The following is a 17,646-nucleotide window of genomic DNA, read 5'->3' on the forward strand; positions in this document are numbered from 1 at the left end:
TGGTGAGCTGAATTGGCACAGCGGACATTAAATTGCTCTCCTCCTGTCATTTATTTAGAATAGTACTATTGGGGATATGGTAGGAATCATTCACGAAATACAAAAACGTTTGGCAAAAGGACTATAGTTCTGTTTGTTTTCAACTCCTTGTAGGGGTAAGCGGGGTAAAGTGGAATAGCGGGGCAGATTGAAATGGTGAAATAGTTACTTTGTCTTTAGCGCCACCTGTCTAGTAATATTTTAACTATGAAATAACATATGTAGTCTATTCCAGTCAAGAAAAATTACTTCTGAAAAGCAGAGAATATGATAATACAAGCATTTTCCAAAAACTGATACTAACATTGAAAATTTTTGATGTAAGAAAATAACTTTTTGTTATAATTAAATGATAAAGTTATTTTTTTATTAGCATTTTAACTGTGACTTGCTAATATTCTGCGCAGTATTTATTTGTAAAATATTTAATAATATATAAAGTTTATTTGTATTTTAAATGTTTTGCGCAGTTAGACAAATGCATGCGAGGCACAGTGAATGGGTTTAAGTGAAATAGTTCATTTCATTTACTTATTCAATATTTATCAATTCAGTTACGTATTCATTTATTTATTATTTCATTTACTTTTCTTCATTTAAAAATTCCCATACTTATTTTATTCATTCATTCATTAATTTTCTCGTGCATTCACTATTTTATTGACTCATTTATTTTTCACATATATTCATTTCGCCATTTATTCAACTATTGTTTAATTTTCCTTTTCATTTATTCATTCATTCTTTAACTTACTCATTTGTTTGATCAAGCATATCTTTAATAATCCAATATAAATTATTTCATTAGAAAAATGTTATATTTTTTGCTATGTCTCATTAAAAAAGAGAAGTGAAAATTTTCCATCATTTTTTTGGAAATGCAAATTTACTGACTTAAGTCATAAAAGTGAGTCTACTTCCTTTTATTGTTATTATTATTACTATAAAATCGCTCGTCAAGGTATGACGGGTGAAAATTGCTTCTACATTTGAACGAAGCAATTGGCTGTTCGGTAATCTTGTGTGATGGTTGAGATTTTAACTCAAACTCCATTAACCCTAAACTCCAGTAGATGGCGTTCATTGTTGACCACTTTTTCGTTTCTTCGTTCTCCTAAAATGAGTCTTACCAGTAAAACTGTTAAGTTACCGGATCCAGTTCAGTCTTGTCAACATAAAGCATTTCTCTGCATGTCAAACATTACCAAAAAATATCATCAAAATATTATGCTATGGCATGAGTTTCATGGTTTTATTGTTGGTGACGTCAGGAGTGTAATCAGTGAATTGGTTATACAGGGGTACAGCGTTTACAGACTTTCAGGGCAGATAGAGTACACCTAGATGATGAGAAATCACATAGCAATGCATGGTCGGAAACGCTTTCCTGGTGCGGTAGTGACGACACAAATCACCAAAAAGACAGCACACGAACAAGAGAAGAAAATATATTTATTATCCTTAGTACAGCAAAAAAAACTAAGAAAAAAGAACACGAAGGAGCCAATGATCGTCTTCAAAGTAGGAATTCGAAATTACGACCCCGGGGCCGTGATGCATGCCTCTTATCTCCGACGCATTAAAGGTCGATCGTAAAAGGGAGTGCGGCAACTAAAACCGTGTGTGCGCATGCACCGTCATCTGACGCTTTGGTTTATGTAACGACGTCTATCGTGTACAGCAGACAAAACTTACCAGCATTTTTGCTGCATTACAAATAACAAACATAACTTTTACTCTTATTTGTGTCTTTCTTGTACTTTGTGTCGTCACTAGCGCGTCAGAAAGCGTTTCCGACCATGCATTGCTATGTGATTTCCCATCGTCTAGGTGTACTCTATCTGCCCTGAAAGTCTGTAAACGCTGTACTGCTACACCCTGTATATATTTTAGGATTAACGTCGCAATTTTGAAACAGGGAGCAAGTCAAGATTTAAGTTTGGTATTGCACGACAAATTGTTCATTTATATTGAATAAACAAATCAAAATATCAGAAACAAATTATCATTACTGAGCAACCAAGATTAGATACGGTTCATTTGCAGTTAGTCAGGAATCAGAAGGAGGAGATGTATAAAATTAACAATAGCATTACATATATCATTTACCATTCATACATTCCATCAACGGAAAAGATTTATTTGCCAAAAAATTTTCAACAACAAATATTTCTTAAAATGCAATAAATTTAAAATGTTCTCTGAGTATTCAAAACTGAGGATATGTGACTGATTTTCTTCGGGAGGATTAAAAGAGATTATATTCCAGGTTACTTTATAGAATTTATTTGGGCATGGATAATCATCTAATGCGGACTTTCTTAACTAAGCGTAAATAGTTTAATTTATTCCTCACATTTCAGGAACTCTTACGTTCTTAGATTTTAAAGAGGGATTAAACTGAATTATAAATACGGTTCGGATGAAGTTATCATCTTTTTAGTGCTTTTTGAATAGAAAAACCAAAAAGCATATAAAATGAGATTACTGTTTTTCATTACGAAATTTATTAACTCTGGCTGCTTTTTGGAACAATAACTGAAAATGGACTCAAAGTAGTTCTAAATACTGTTGTGAAGTTTCTCTGGAGGGTGCGAAAGTAAGAATATTTATCAGGATCAATACATAAATAACGTCTTTTTAATGTTTTAAAAAAAGGTACATTAAAGATAAAGGAATATTCGAGTTATAAGCTTCGAGTTATCGAGATCTGACTGTATTTCGTCACTTTGTCCCTAGCATGAAAGTCCTGGCAGCCACATACATTGAGCGAAGGGGGACAGTCAGCCTTTTAGCAGAGTGGTACCCAAAAGGTCCACATAAACCCTCAGGGGTCCGCTGAGGTCTGCAAGGGATCCATATCATAAAATTTAGGGTGCTTTCGTTGCAAATGAGTTTAGGAGCCTGGATACCATTCAAGCAAGTGATCACGAAAATCTAAGCAGTTTATAAGTATTTTACTGCACCGAGTAATTTTTACTGATGTAATTACAAACTTTTTCAAACGATAAGAATGTAAGATTTTGCATGACAATGAAAAAAAAAATCAGATTTTTTTTTAAATTGCGGAAAAAGAAGCTTTTTTTCTCTCTCGCTGAAAAAAATCTTCTGTGTGTTTTTTTTTTTCTCTCTCTCTCCTGCATTCAATATTCATTGATAATCAGTGCTATCTTATGCAATTTTGGTAACGTCAGAATTCATACAAAGACTGCTGAAAAGGTTTAAGGTTCAGGTTCCATGAGTAATGAATAAACTGTTAAACTTTTTGTTGTTTATTTTAAAACTTCAAACTAAATCAAACAGACAGAAAATCTCATTCCACTTCCTCGATTGTTTAAAACGTTAAAAGTATTTTTAGCTAGGTCGTGCACTCTACGTAACCAAAAAGGCATCTCGTAAGTAGCATAATGAGTATTTTGTTTTCGTAGTTTTTAAATCCATAAGAATTTTTTTCTAAAAAAGACACCTGTTTAAATATTTTCTTTTTTGTAGTCAGTAAAATATATTCAACAAAACTTGCATTGGTAACACTACAGTGCGAAATATGTCTTCTCTTAGTTAATTGAATGATGCTGAACAACTTTGAATTATTTACTTTTTTTTTCCGCATCCCGTGCCGATTCTCAGATAAGAGTTTTGCTGATTGAATTTTGCTTACAGTTGGCACTGTAAGCGGCTTCAATGTGAAGCACATTGCACTTAACTCTTAACTATACCTGGACCCCACTTTTAAGACTTAAGATCTTGCCATTCAGAAATCATTGGGATGACAACGGTTTTTAGCGGTCACCTTGTGTGTGCGTGTATATATATATATATATATATATATATATATATATATATATATATATATATATATATATATATATATATTTATATTTATATATAATAATAAAAGTGAAAAATATTGAAAAGACCACACCAAGAGCCCATAGATGCGCAACGCAGCAAAACTAAAAAGCCAAGTAAATATAAAATTAAGCAAACAGAATTACAAATATTAAACAAATTATAAATAACAAAAGATGATAAAAAGGAAAAATGCAAACAGCTATTACGTAGGAATAGATAAAGAGTGAATCCAGAGCTCATCAGCCGTGGAGGATTCATTAATTATGGTCAAAAGACCAAAATTTTAACTATAAACTAGAAGAGAATGTTTAAGCTCCAGTACATGTAATATAGAGTAACAATGGGCAAACGCACCACTTGCTAAGCTAAAAACAATAAACTAGAGCTCAAACCTAAAACTAAAAGCAGGGGGTTTCGCCTCGACTAATTAGGAAAACAAGTTCCGATAATTAGCCATCCACAGGACAGTACCTGTCAATAACAAAATTATCTTTTTTTTTTTTACCTTGAGATCCATTTATAAAAGACCATTCCGTTGATAACTGGAAAGAATTCTATAATGTTGAACATCGGAATGGTTTTTTTACAAATGAATCTCAAGGTAAGATAATTTTATTATTGGCAGGTACTGTCCCATGGATAGCTAATTATCGGAACTTGTTTTCCTAATTAGTCGAGGCGAAACCCCCTGCTTTTAATTTTAGGTTTTAGCTATTGTTTATAATTTAGCATGTGGTACATTTGCCCAATGTTATCCTATATTGCATGTACTGGAGCTTAAACATTCTCTTTTATTTCATAGTTAAAAAATTTTGGTCCTATGACCATATTTAATGAATCCTCCACGGCTGATGAGCTCTGGATTCATACTTTGTCTTTTCCTATTTAATAGTTATTTGCAATTTTCCTTTTTATCATCATTATTTTTATATAATTTGTTTAATATTTGGAATTTGGCTTGCTTATTTATATATATATATATATATATATATATATATATATATATATATATATATATATATATATATATATATATATATATATATATATATATATATATATATACGGATACGTATGTTAGCATTTTTTGTAGGTACGTGTGTGTGTGTTTGCGTCTTTTGGAACATAAGGTACTTTTATGACACATACTGAAGAAAATAAGGAGTATGTGTTCATATTTGGTATACAAACGTTTTATGTTTCAAACTGATTTCAGATTGAAATTTATTTCTTATTCATCTTTGGTAGGTAATCAAAAATACTTCATGAAATATAGTAGAACAATCCTTATCTATTTCTGGGAGTAGCACGTAAGCAAATAAAAGAAATTCGATATTTGGATTGCTGAAAACCAGAATGAATAGTTCAAACACACGAGATATTGATTTTTTTTCTATATATATATATATATATATATATATATATATATATATATATATATATATATATATATATATATATATATATATAATAATAAAAGTGAAAAATATTGAAAAGACCACACCAAGAGCCCATAGATTCGCAACGCAGCAAAACTAAAAAGCCAAGTAAATATAAAATTAAGCAAACAGAATTACAAATATTAAACAAATTATAAATAACAAAAGATGATAAAAAGGAAAAATGCAAACAGCTATTAAGTAGGAATAGATAAAGAGTGAATCCAGAGCTCATCAGCCGTGGAGGATTCATTAATTATGGTCAAAAGACCAAAGTTTTAACTATAAACTAGAAGAGAATGTTTAAGCTCCAGTACATGTAATATAGAGTAACAATGGGCAAACGCACCACTTGCTAAGCTAAAAACAATAAACTAGAGCTCAAACCTAAAACTAAAAGCAGGGGGTTTCGCCTCGACTAATTAGGAAAACAAGTTTCGATAATTAGTCTTCCACGGGACAGTACCTGCCAATAACAAAATTGTCTTACCTTGAAATCCGCGTAAACAAATCCTGTCCATTGTTCAGCCTGATAAAAAAGCCAATCCATTCGTCAACAAAACATTAAAAACATTAATGGTATGTCTATGGACCGATTTCGGGATATGTTGATATGTTTATATATATATATATATATATATATATATATATATATATATATATATATATATATATATATATATATATATATATATATATATATATATATATATATATATATATATGTGTGTGTGTGTGTGTGTGTGTGTGTGTGTGTGTGTGTGTGTGTGTGGTGAAAGTGTACAGCGGGGGTTGCCAATGAATGTGGACACCCAGAAATTGTGTGATTTGATAAAAGAGTAATGAAATTCGTTTCACAAATAGTTCGGCAGAACCAAACGTCGCAGTACTATGGAGGCTACGCAGATCCTAAACACAGCATTACTACTCTGCCAGGTTAGGTTTGCCCCAACTATAGTTAGTATATTTTATTTTTATTATATCCCACATTTTTGGAGAATAGGAAATACGTCAAAAAATAATAACTAAATGCTGAATAAAAAATAAACGATGGTATTATTTTTTTATTAAAAATTTAATACAAAATTAATATAGCACTACGTCAATATTTGGTCGAGTTTCCTCTGGACATCCTTTTTTGTGCATCACATTATCTGGGAATTGGGATACCATGCATTTAGGGAGTTTTCAATTAAATGTCGTTTTGTGTTGTGACGAAATTTGGCGCTTTGCGACTTCCTATTACGTTGTAATTGGTTGCATATCAAGAAAGTTACTTGAAAAACGCAAAACTAGGATATAACTCTCTTTAAAAAAAATTGAAATTCTTCTTAATGCTTGACAAGGTGCAGAATCTTACATAAAGAACGAGCTGATATGTGCATCACATGACTTCCTTTTACTCCAATTTAATGTCATTTCACCATTACTGGCAATTTTAATGTGATTCAATAGTTTACTGTCTAAATATCACCAACAGTGGCCAAATCGAAACAGACTATTAAAAAAAAAAATCGCCAAGTTGGCGACAAACCTTGGTGACCAAAAGACTGGCGATATATCGCCAAGTGTCCGCCAAATTATAACACCACTTGAGTTTACATCAAAATTAACAATGATTTCCTTCAAAAAAGGAGCAAAGGATCCCTTTAGAAACACCGAACCAAAAGGGGAGGTACACAGTGCACACTAGTCTACGTACCAAATTTCAACTTTCTAGGACTTACCGTTCTTGAGTTATGCGACATACATACGCACATACATACGTACATACAGACGTCACGAGAAAATTTGTTGTAATTAACTCGGGAATCGTCATTAAGGATATTTCGCGTGTCTATACGTTCTTAGGCACTTATCCATGTGTGGTTGAATCGAAAAAAAAAACTAAATATTTATTCGGGGGTGAGTAGAATGGAAATTAATGTCGATTTTTAAGTGAAATTTTTTTCGCGAATACAATACTTCCTTTTTTGTAAAAGGAAGTAATAATATTGGCCGTTCCAGGGTTCACTCTTGAAGCTGTGGTATTAGGCGTGTTTGAAATTTAAAAGTATTGTTCTCACCTTATGGTTTTATACTCGATATGAAGGCATTCAACTCCTTTAGAGCTGCAGGATGCGTTTGGTTTTCTAGAATGCAACCACAACTTAGTGCAGGCATTAGTAAATAGTGTTAGCAAGTCCATTTATTGGCTCAGCAAAAGCTGAGGCAAGGACTCCAAGACACGTGACTCAAAAAAGACAAATGGTTGACACCTTTTACGTGAGAGTAGCGAAAGAAACCTGATTTCTTCCAATGATTTGGCTTTAAAATCTATCACATGACTTGGGGGTTCTAGCTTCTCAAATGAGTGTCTTCACTCCCTCCATTTTATCTCTTTTGAAATGAACCAGTATAATACTTTTCCCTGGGGTGCCGCTGCCCAAAAGTACTTTTGTCTGAATGAATTTCAAATGTGAACTTTTCTACGGTGCATATGTGAAATTAGCAAGGTAAAAGTTTTAATACTTAAAAAAAGAGCAAAAATGAATTAAGCATGCCTATAAATCACTCACTTACTTTATTTCAGTCGTTGAACATCATGTGTTAATCTTTTGTAGACCAGGCAAGACCGTTTTTCTTTATTGTCTGAGTAAATTTTATTTTTTACAGAAAGATGCCCTGACGATATTTTTTCTGCTAGCCGTCTTTAGATGGTTCTTTTCCAAACAGCATTTCAGATCATTTTGAACGAATAGGATTAGTCTTATAGCGCATCTTTTTCCATTTTGTAAATAAATATTTTCAATTTTCTTGTCAGAGCATAATGCTGCAATGCTTTTCCCGTCACAAATCCCTTTCCGTTTTGCAGACATTGTGAAATTTATATTCAAATTAAGTTAGTTTTTGTTAACAATTGGTTTAGAAACTCTAAAATATTTTCTATCCTTCTTTGGGACTGATCTGTAAATGAAATCGTTTATATCTTGGCTTTGTTTATTTATGTATTTATTTATTTTATTTTATTTATTTATTTATTTTTATTTATTTATTTATTTATTTATTTTATTTATTTCTTTTTATTTATTTATTTATTTTTATTTTTATTTTTTATTTTTTTGTCTGTGTGTTTGAGAAAAGATCTGCACCTCGACCTATCATTGTTGAGAAATAAAATGAAAATAATCTAGAAAAAAAATCATTTTTTAAGAAAGCCTTTTATAGGTTAAGAGTAGGCATGCGAACGTTTTATGAGGCTAGGATTCAGAACCAACAGACTGGTATAGTTAAAATCATTGAGAAGAGATAAAATGGAGGGAGTGAAGACTTTCATTCGTGAAGCAAAGATCGCAAGTCACTTGACAGATTTTAAAGCAAAGCATTGGAAGAAATCAGGTTTCCTTCGCTAGTTTCACGCGAAACATGTCACCAATTCGTCGTTGTTACATCACGTGACTCGGTCTCTTTGCCTCAGCTTTTGCTAAGTCAATGTTTGGACTTGCTCCCTCCATTTACTAGTTCCTGCTCTAAGGTTGAAATCTCGTATTTAATCAATTTGTAAATTTTACAAAATTTAGTACAACCTTTTTAGTTACGAAATCAAAATCATTATTGTTTGAATTCAAAAAAAAAGAAAAGAAAAATGTGCACTCAAAACTAAAATAAATTATGATCTACTTGAAATAAAACCAGATTACGTATTAGTTAAGCTTTGCATTATTTGAACCATTAGTAATCACATGAAATGTACGTAAAAGGGGATATCATGGAATTTTCCGAATTTACCACATTCATTTGGCAACCACTAAACTAATACTAAACTAATACTGCCACAAAACTTTAAATAATTTTTAACTACTGTGTGTCGTGAGGAAATGTTTGGTGTTTTTTACCATTTTTGCAATTAATTAAAAATGAAATGGGGTCGTTTCCAAAATTTTAAAAGTATTTTTTTCTGAAAGGGCATGCTTAAAAACATAGGATCTGACCATTTTTTAAATAATTTGCTTATGTTTAATAGTTTTAAGAAATTACTTAAATCGGAGCGCTTTTATTGTTTACGGCTTCTGCCGATGACATCACAAATGATGAAATGCCATGAAATGTTGCCATTCACAGAGCAAAATATTTAATTCGCATCTTTACTCACGTGTATTGACAACGATATGGTTGATAGCAAGCGTAGAGCTCAATTGTAATTCGCTTCTTGATTATCATAACGTGGAAACGTAGTAGAAAGATGCTGCAAAGTGCATCATTTGTGACGTCATCAAGACCACGCCTTGTTTGAAAAATCGGATATTTATAAAATTAATTAAAAAAAACTGTTGGGAAAATGAAAGTATTTTCTAGGTCCATGTTTTTTTTTTTTTTTGCTCATTCTATCCATTTCAATGACTAAAAGTAGTACTTTTGACTGAAGGAAACCACCCCATTATGTTTTGTTCCTGAAGCCCAAAATCTAGCACTCACGTGATTTATTAATGCAAAACACATAAAGAATTCTTTCTGTTATGAAAATTTACCTAAACAACAACTGTGAAAAGTGGAAGCAATACATGTACATCTTTTTGCGCACACGCGGAACGTGAAAGATCAAAGTAGAAGTAGCTTTCACTGTTTTGAAAGGTAAATCAATCTTTGCGAGAGTTGCGTAACTCGTCAAAACTAGATTCATGTTGGATGAGAACAGCTAGCAGCTCAGAAATATTGAAAATAAGTTCTGCTTTCTCACGACCTTGTTCAAGAAATTGTACGTATCATTTGACTCCTTTAATGTTGTAGAGTATTGCGTGTCAAAGCAATTGTGCCTTCAGGAATTGACGAATGTCTCTGGCATATCATAAATAGCATGAAAGATATGAGACTTTATCTTTTTTATTTGCATTATTACGTATTTTTACTTTGAAAATTACGAAGAAAAATAGGGCTTTTTTTTATCGAAAACGTTGTTTCACTGTATACTGTTATCAGCAACATGATTTAAAATGTGATTTTCTAACATTTGTTTTTATACGTAAACAAAATTTTTTTTATCATGTGCTGAACTTACATCTAGAAGGCTAAGCGAAAAAAGTTCAAGGACAATTTTTTCTCGTGATTTTGTTGCATAACGTAAAAATTTATTTTTCTTCCAAGACACATGACTAAAAAATAGTAATATTTTACTAATAATAAAGCTGAAAGATCTCTCTCTGTCTGGATGTCTGGATCTCTCTCTGTCAGGATCTCTGCTACGCTCATAGCGCCTAGACCGTTCGGTCGATTTTCATGCAATTTGAAACAAAATTGGTTTGTACTATGGGAGTGTGCACCTCGAAGCGATTTTTCAAAAATTCGATTTTGTTCTTTTTCTATTCCAATTTTCAGAACATTTTACCGAGGAAATTATCACTGCGTGGACGAGTAAATTACCAAATTATCACAACGTGGAACCGTAACATGGGTGACCACTTGAACATAGCAAACTGGCGAGAAATCAATCATTCATTGTTTGTAAATATACTGGCGAACTGAAATGACCTTTTATTTTTCTACTACGGGCAAAGCCGTGCGGGTGCCACTAGTAATACATAAAAACTAAAATAAATATTTCCTTTCAGAAGCTTTACCAATGCCTAACATCAATGAAAACAGAGATATTGGATGTTGCCATTGAAGAAGCAGGGACTGTTTTAATACGGTTACAATCATCTTGTGTAACTTTTGACAATCTGCGTCAACTTTATACTACTTCATTTCTTAGTATATTTTACTCCAAAAACAAAACTAACGAAAGCCCAATGCTACACTCTGCTGTCAAGGTATCATCTGTCTTAAAATTTTCATTTTACAAAATAACTTTAAAACACAGTTCGCAGCTTATTCCTGAACTTAATGTTCGGTTTCAACACTTGAATTTTAATTTAAAACTTTTGAAATCTCGCGTCTCCCTTGTAACAGTTAATGCAATGTCTATACTAATTAGAAAAAAAGTTGGAAGAGTTAGTTTGTTTGAACGCGGTAATCTCAGGAACTACTGGTTCAAACTGAAAAATTCTTTTTGTGTTGAATAGTGTTGGGAATTCCAAATAATATTATTAATTATTTACATTTATTTGGATATATTTCGCTTTAATTAAATCCCGGTTTTCATTCGTCTTGCAAAGTCACAAATGCAAATTCAATTATTGTAACGTATTTCCCGATCTTAGATACGTGCATGCCTTACGTCATGAAATGACGAAGTTCCCTTTTCATTTGATTGGCCGCCGTTTCTAACATTGGAAAATGCGCATCACAGATGCAATGTCTTGAAATCCATGCAAATGACTCTGACTGGCTATGTATGTTGCTTCGGTAGCTCGGTTGCTCTCTTTCTCGCCATATTTTAGTTTCTTGGTCAGCCGAGTCGGCTGTTTGCAGTCATGCTCTCGATTAAGCACATTTAAAATTGTAAACTTAGTCAGCAAACTTCAAGTTTAAATTAAAGGAACCTTGATTAAATAAATGACTCTTCATTAGTCATATTCCAAATTTATCAACAATTTGCATGTTTACTAAATAATCTATGCGTCGAGAGAGCTTATTTTCCAATTTCATATTTCATATGTAAATAGCTCGCAAAGGATATCATTGTATTATATTACCATGGAGGAAATAAATAAAAATAATTTCAACCACAGGTATTTTTTTCTGCAAAAGACACCAATTAGACTCTACAACTCAAAGGGCACTAATTAAATTAGACATCGTTGCAATAACTTCATTTGATATAATCTCATCAAACGACAAAGTCTATTTATTGAGGAAGGCTGTATCGCTGTATAACTTTTACAGTCACAGGAAAGAGCAAACTAGCAGTTTTTAATGAAAAAAATAATGAATAAAATACTACTTTTCCTTTATATATATATATATATATATATATATATATAATAGTCAATGATCGAGTAACGCTCCTGATACCTTCAACAATGAAACTCGCGCCATGGCATGATAATTTGATAATGTGTTTTGGTAATGTTTGACATGCTGGGAAAGGCTTTATCGTAACAAGGCTGAACTCGATCTTGTCACTTAACTGTTTTACTGGTAAGACTGTGTCATTTCAGGGGAATGAAGAAACGAAAAAGTGGTCAACAATGAACGCTATCAACTGGAGTTTAAGGTTAAACCACTGGAGTGAGGGTTAAAATTTCAACTATCAAACTATCACCAAATAGGCAATAGCTGCTTTCAAATGTAGAAGCAATTATCACCCGTCATACCTTGAAAGGAGATTTTCCAGTTTTAAACAAACATGAGTGTTATGTACTTTTACTGTCACAAAAAGAGCAAAGTAGCAGTTTTTAATAAGGAGAAAAATGAATAAAATAGCACTTTTCCTTTTTTTAGTTTGCGCAACGTATGAAAAAGCAACGGTGACACAAAAAGTAGGATGCGAATTACAAATCCACTGTTTTTTCACACTTGCTGACAATTATCAGAAGATTGCAGTAAAAAAATATTTAAAATCCAACTCAAATAAACACTATTTCTTAAAGGCAGCGGGGATATACGTTTGTAAATACAATATGTAAAATAGTGACAATTGAAAATAGCATCGACTTGTTATTCTCAAAGCAGGGATGATAACTAAGTGTACTTATTTAAAGCCCTGTTAAATTCACGTGATGCCTAAAACGGGCAGCTACAAAAACTTTTATTTAGAAAAGAAGCAATAATGTGGCAACATTTCAAAAGAGAACAAATAAATAGAAGCGTTTGTTTGCAAAAAGGTTGAGAGTGGCACTCTCCAAGAGGAAGTGGCTATTTTTTTCAGGAGTCAATACCGCATTTTATTTCTTGGAATGGGTAAGAAAAGTTTAAAAATCCAGGCTAAAAATCTGTGCTTGATTCCTTTATCAGTTGGTTTGACATTTTATTTGCTTATTTATTTGTGATTTGTGGGGGGGGGGGGGGGTTCTGAACAGAGTTTGAAACAATAAGGTCGTGTTCGAGTAGGACAATCGATTAACCCACATGGTAAATTGCATCACGATTAATTAAATAAGTGTGCAGTGTCCGATTATGGTGATTTTGGTTAGTCTATCAAACGCTTTTGATTACTGCATGGTTATAAAAAATTATGCGCGCAAACTGTGTTAGAACTTCGGTTAAAGTTACGGACTTTGATTAGGCAAAAATGTCACGTGATCTTAACAAGATTCGGTATTAACATAACTGGTCCATCGACTTAGGCACAACCATTGAGAAGAGATAAAATGGAGGGTGTAAAGACTTTCATTCATGAAACCAAGACTCCAAGTCACGGGACAGATTTTAAAGCAAAGCTAAGCATTGGAAGAAATCAGGTTTCTTTCGCTTTATTCACGCAAAACGTGCCAACCATTCGTCGTTGTTGAGTCACGTGACTTGGAGTTTTTGGGTCAGCTTTTGCTAAGCCAATGATTGAACTTGCTTCCTGCATTTTAATTCCTGCTCTAAGGACCCAACTTGTCGATCGCCGGTGAAGCTATTGGATTTCTGAAACGTCCGGTTAATCGGTGTCTATATTAGAACGCCTCTGATAAGTTTCCAATAAAGTCGGGTCAACCAGTCATTTTATTTGAACGCAACCAAAAATACACTTAAAATGTTGGTCATAAGACTGATTCAGTTAAATGTGTTCCAATGGATATGTGAGGGCATATACAAAAATGCGTACTGACTGTTTCGTCAGTCATTAAGGATGAAAGTGAAAAGGAACAGAAATTGATAAAATATTGCGAAAGTTCTGAATAGTAACTTTTCGGAATCACTTCATAATAATTATGTAACACCATAAAAATTCATTCAAATGTTATTTACAGTTCTAGTTTTTGAGTCCGCTACCTTGCGGTGTTAAACAAAATCAGCCGAAATTAAATTTTGCGCGGACAAAGCAAATGTCTCATTGAACAGGTCAGGTCCTATGTAAGTAGGCCAGACTGGGTTTTATCTTTTTTTAGCCGCCATTAGTAAAAGACCGCAGCGCCTCCTACAGTTTATTTGCATTGCGAATAACAGAGTTTCAAAAAAAATGCAATGGAGTTTAAATGAAACTTTATGAAGTTTAACAATTGATCCTCCCCCCACCTTGTCTGTTGCGAATAGAAATAAATTATTTTTCAAAAAGTATTTGTAACTTTAATTTGCATTAGTTTTTTCTCATTCGTTCTTTCCGTCTTGCAACAAGATCACATCAGCAGAATATGCAAATTGCCAGTTTGCCAGTATTCATTAAGTAAAACTTCAACCCGTAACAATAAGATACAGCGATTAAATAGTTGCAGTTATTAAACTAAAAATATTTACCCGTAACTAATCTAATAAAGTCCAATAACATCGTGTCATTGCTGTGACTTATTATAATATCATTCAGAAGTATCTTCTTACTGTGATAGGTTTTCCTTCCTAATTCTTCAACGCACGGACGCTAACTTTGAGTTTAACTCAATTTTTGGTTTTTTAATTAACAGAAATCTTTCAGTACCCTTCAGTTGGAAGATTCGTTTACTTCACTTTCAAGATCTGGATAAAAGTTTTCGGTTTCAATAGCCTGAAGGCAAATTCCAAAGCTTGGGGATTATTTTTCGGGAAAACTTCAGCGCTTCTGCAACAAATGAATGATAAAACTTTTGCCCAACAAAGTATAACAATTCGGGGTTCATTTAAAACGAGGAAAATGTGACACCCGTTGGAAGTGGATATTTATTCGTTCAGCAGGGGTTCTTTAATGATGTTGAAATTTGCTACTTGGAATGGCGCGTCAGTTCAAAATCTTAATTCATGATTGGCACTTATCTTTGTCTATTTCAATAAATTGCGGAAACGTTTAGTGATAATAAAAAAAAGCTTGCAAGTTTTGTTTCTTTTTTTCATTTTTAATCATTTTTTGAACAGTGAAAAATTATGCTATAGTCTAAGGGGAGTCAGGGTCGCTTGATCCACTTTTCTACTGCTCATTGTGTACCTTATTCTCATACTTATAATAGCCAAAATCACTGATCGAGTAACGCTCTGATGTCACCGGTGATGACCATATCATGCGTGACGGTATTATTTCATTGTTGAAGCACGAAAGTTTGTTTTTGCTAGCAAAGCAGGGGCCTACAATCATATTTTAAAGACTTCAATTTCGGAGGATTTTCACGGGGGGGGGGGGCGGGGGTTACTCCCTGAACCTCTTTCCCCACCAACATCACTGAAGGTCTTCTTAATCTCAGTTTTTTTTTTTTTTTTTTTTTAATTTCTGTTGAAGGGCCCCTTAACCCCCTCCTTCCTAATATCATCAAATATCGCCTAAAATTGCACATTTGGAATTTTCTGATCGAAAAATTGCCACAGAATAGTGCCAAAATCATATTCCTCCCCCTAACGCTTCCAAAGATGGTTTGCAATCGTGTTTTAAAGACAAACTGGAAATTAAATTATAATAATAGTAATAAATAAAAAGCCCAAAAAAAAAAACCTTCACTTATGAATATCTCTATAACTAATGTTGACTATATCACAAAAACCAGTTCAATGTAACAAACTATAACACAACAGCTGTAACACCAAGTGCAGATTTTTTTTAGTAGTATACTGAAGGTGAATATACTTACTGAGTATGCTGAATATTGTTAATATTATTAATAGCGGGTAGTTATTTTTCGGTTAAATTAGTGAGAGTTATCAGACAGATATAATTGGCTTGAAATAATAAAAGCATTAATGTAATTTTTTTAGCATTTTACAATAATACGATTCACTAAATAAAACTTGTTGATTTCGCCTTCTTTATTAGCTCACCTTGATACCTCAGAAGAAATGATTTTCGTAATTAGTTCATGGAGACATAATCGAGAGAGAAAATGAATGTAGAATTTAAGAAAATGTAATTTTTTATTCGTTTTTCATTTCTAAAAAATATTTTTAAATATTGGTAAAGTAAAATCACAGAATGCAACCATTTTCCTAAGGCAACGAGCTAAAAATAGGGATTTCAGTGAAAAAACTACTCTTTTTAGGCCTTTAAAGCGAGAAAGAAAAAATACTGTTTAGGGATTTTAATCACCATACAGACCCTGAAAACGCTATTTCCCGCTCTATTCTTCTGATTGAGCTATTGCTGCAGTTCAATCTTCGATCAAGGGCCAGATTATATGTTAGAATCTGCGAGTATTTATTTTTTTTAGTGTTAAGTTAAAAAGTGTTTAAGCTAAAAAATCAGGAAACTATCCAGGGGTTTTGATTTGTGATAGGGAAGAACAAAAATCTAAAATTTTGTCCCGTTGTTGGTTGTTGTTCCCCCAAATTTGAGCCTCGGTTTTTTTTTTTTTTTTTTTTTGCTTTAAATTGTTCGACTAACACGCTAATACATACTTTAATTATTTCAATTTAAGAGCAGGAAGTTCTTAAAACTGTCATCAAAAGTGATTGTTTGATAATAAGTGTCTGCAATGTTGTGAAAATTTCGGTAGCGATCCGAAACTCGGCATATTTCCGTAGCCCAAAACCGGTGTTGGTTATGTTGCTGTTTAATTCCGGGCCCTGTGCTGTACCTTTTAATTATGCAGTAAACTATAGATAAATAAAAGTTAGATTTCTTCTTTCTTTTTACTTCCTTTTACAAAAAAGGAAGTATTGTATTCGCGAAAAAATTTTCACTCAAAAATCGCCCTTAATTTCCATTTTGCTCACCCCCAAATGAATGTTGAGTTTTTTTTTCGATTCGACCACATGCGGAAAAGTGCCTAAGAATGTATAGACACGCGAAATATCCATTTTGACCATCACCGAGGTAATTACAACGACTTTTCTCGTGACGTCTGTATGTATGTGCGTATGTGTGTATGTGCGTATGTGCGTATGTGCGTATGTGCGTATGTGCGTATGTATCTCGCATAACTCAAAAATGGTATGTCCTAGAAAGTTGAAATTTGGTACATAGACTCGTAGTGGGGTCTAGTTGTGCACCTCCCCTTTTGGTTGCTTTCGGATGTTCCTAAGGGGGTCTTTTGCACCTTTTTGGGGGGAAATCATTGTTAATTTCGATGTAAACTCAAGTGGCGTTATAATTTGTCGGACACTTGGCGATATATCGCCAGTCTTTTGGTCGCCAAGTTTTGTCGCCAACTTGGCGACAAATTTGGCGGAGTTTTTTTTTTTTTTTTTTTGGTTTCAATTTGGCCATTGTTGGTGATATTTAGAGAATAAATATTGAATCACATTAAAATAGCGAATAATGGGGAAATGACATTAAATTGGAGTAAAAGGAAGTCATGTGATGCACACATCAGCTCGTTTTTTTTTAATTTACGGTAAATTTCAATGCCCTAAAAATTAA

Source organism: Uloborus diversus, chromosome 6 (genome assembly GCF_026930045.1).
Source record: "Uloborus diversus isolate 005 chromosome 6, Udiv.v.3.1, whole genome shotgun sequence".
Taxonomy (NCBI): Eukaryota; Metazoa; Arthropoda; class Arachnida; order Araneae; family Uloboridae; genus Uloborus; species Uloborus diversus.